Source organism: Haliotis rubra, unplaced genomic scaffold (assembly GCF_003918875.1).
Source record: "Haliotis rubra isolate DU_JTF1 unplaced genomic scaffold, ASM391887v1 Scf745, whole genome shotgun sequence".
Lineage (NCBI taxonomy): Eukaryota > Metazoa > Mollusca > Gastropoda > Lepetellida > Haliotidae > Haliotis > Haliotis rubra.
The window spans coordinates 72751-75790 of NW_025767463.1; positions in this window are offsets into that span (position 1 = coordinate 72751).

The following is a 3040-nucleotide window of genomic DNA, read 5'->3' on the forward strand; positions in this document are numbered from 1 at the left end:
TATCTTTCCAAGTTTTTGAATCATGTTGAACTAGTGTGTCAGAGAAGCAGTTTGCTGAAAGATATCAAGGACTTGCACTAGAGTAGGTTTTCTTTCTTTTTTTTGAAGCATGAAAAATCTTGTTATGCAATTTGCAAAGTGAGTGCAATTGTATGTGGAGGATTACATTTCATCAGCTCTGTCTGCGATACCAGTATTTCTGTGTAAATGACCTACTTGACCATTGGTCAGAATCTATTTTGGATCTTTGGACAAATATGGGTGCTCTTATGGTATTTAACACTGAAATTATCTCATGGCAAATTAATAGTGGAATTATTAAGAACATATATGGTTCTGTAAGTATTTTGATTCTGACACTTGTGTTAAGTTACTGAATTCTAAGTATTCATATTATCAAAATCTATAACTGTAGGAAGAAATTAATTTTTAAGGAATTTTTAAAATAATTTGGGCCAGACCAATTTTATTTCTTGTTTTACGGATCCACCTGTCATATTTTTTCAAGAATAAGATAAATAAAAAGTAATTTTCCCTGCTCAAATAATAAAATCATAATGTTTTTATTGGCCAAAATTGTACACTTACAAGAAAATTTTTTTAGATTGTTTTTTGTCCCATATACACTTCATAAATTGCCAAAAGTAAAATACTTTGAGTATTTAGAAGGAATATAACTTTGACTGGTGATTTTATTTTTATTTTTTTACCCTCTTGCCTTTAGGTTTTCTGAGGACAAAAATCCATAAAACAAGAAATAAAATTGGTCTGGCCTTGGAATGATTTGAAAATATTTTAACATTATTTTACATGAAATTTTAAATATTTCTAACTTGAGAGGCATTGTGCCATCTATGGAACATTATGTCAGTATATGGAAGTACAGGAAACTATTGAAACATATACAGTGTATTTATGTTGTTTAGACCCTTACATATCAGTGATGATGCTATTTGATATTGGAAGAAACCTCAAATATGTAGTTATTTACCATTCATTAGAGAACAACCACCTACTAACTGAACAATCACAAATATTTAATTTAGATGTCAACGACTATCCATAGATGTGAATGCTTATACACTCAACCACAAGCTGTTTTAAATTCAAATTTATATTTTTGTCACATTATGTTATTTTTTATGCTGCTGTCCTACAAGCTTATATCAAAAAGATCATTTTTCTGATTTCTTGAGTATAATATATAAGTCTCGGAGATGTGTCGTTATTTATATAATTTCCATGTTTATAATATTTTATATGCTTTATATAGCTTACCCATACATGAGCTTTGGCTGCTTGTCAACTATGTAAATGAGTTTGTTATTGTGACTGTTCTGTGTCTATATATATATCTTGTTCTGTGTATGACAACGGCGTCCTTGTACAATATCAGTGGGTCATATCACCTTTGTTGAAACATGTCGGTTTGCTCACAAATTGGTTGTGTTCTACGGTAACTAATGAAGTCAGACATTGTCAAAACTTGAACAGGATTTAGAGGGCATTGCTGTTGAAATCAGAAGCTGTGATCCAAATGTTGCCTATTTTCTGTGTAAAATCACATTTAGGAGATGAGGATCTATGAAGATGTTGCACTTCTGTGTTTGTCGGTAATCAAAATCCCATATTTACAAACGTTAACTTGTTGTGAATGTGTTGTATTTGCAAGTGTTCATAGTTTACGAACTGACAGAAATGGTTTGAAGTGTTAATACCATATTTGACCCAATAAATAACCAAGGTATTTTAATAAAGTAATACGAATATGTCCAGTCTCACATTTTATCCATTTCCGACAGTTTGATATGGCTACGTATGTATGTACAGTAGAAGTCTTACCATATTTGTAGAAGGATGGTTGTCAGGTTGAATACATTTATTGAGAAAAACTCAGGTACAGTGCATAATTTTTCCAAAATTATACTTGCTTCAATGTTCGTTTGGGACCAATGATAATTTATTTTTAGATCAGACCGAAATATTGTGTTCCATTTATTCTGTGAAGGTGCTAAAGATTTAATATATTTCAAATGCACTTGTTTCTATATGTTTACAATGACATAAAATGGCAAATGATGAATGTACTGCCAAAAGATTTCAAATTATTATGTGATAAAAATCAAATGAAGTTCTAGAACATTTATTTTGCTTTCATATTTTTCTATATATTTTTTATTCTTTAATTATCAAACGTTCATTGGAAAAGGTGGATTAATTAATCATGTTTAAGGACCCATCTGCAAACGAGCAAATAATTGATATTATGACATAAAATCAAATGATTTGAATGAAAGCATCAGACTATGGATGTACACATGTGATAATTGTTTCACTTGAATGTGATCTAGAGAGATACACATGTATATCATTTTCTCAATAGTTCTGTAGTTCAGATATAGTATTTTTGTGGTATTTGTTGTCGAGATGTGATAAATAGCTTCACTTATGAGGATTAAAGAGATATATGGGATGTTCACTTGAGTTTGTTGACATGATGACTTGTTTTGTGGTTGTGTGAAAAGGGATGGTTCTTTGGTGTTTCTTTGAATATTGACTATTTCTTGTAGTTTAAGATCCCTTTGGGTGTTTGTTCAACCCCTCATTATGTCTTACAGTTTCTCCTCCATTACATATTCTGCATGAAAATAGATTCATATAGGTATAGGTAGTTCTTTTATTCTTTACAGATAATATGTGACTGCTAGACTGGATCCAATCTTGAAAATAAAACTAGTTTATTCCATGCTAAAATGCCATTCTGGGTCTTAAGTACCCAAACTGAGTCTGTAAGTGAGTCTGCAGTAGGGGTTTTATCAAGTAATCAAAACTAAATGCAATCCAAGAAGAATAAAACCATTATTTCTTTTCAATATTGTTATTTTCAAGGGTCAAATTTTATTAAAACAAAATTTTCAACATTGCATTTCAACGTGATTAATGTAAATGTGGGGTAGCCTAGTGGTTTAAGTGTTTGCTTGTCACGCCGAAGACCCGGGTTCGATTCCCCACATGGGTACAATGTGTGAAGCACCTTTCT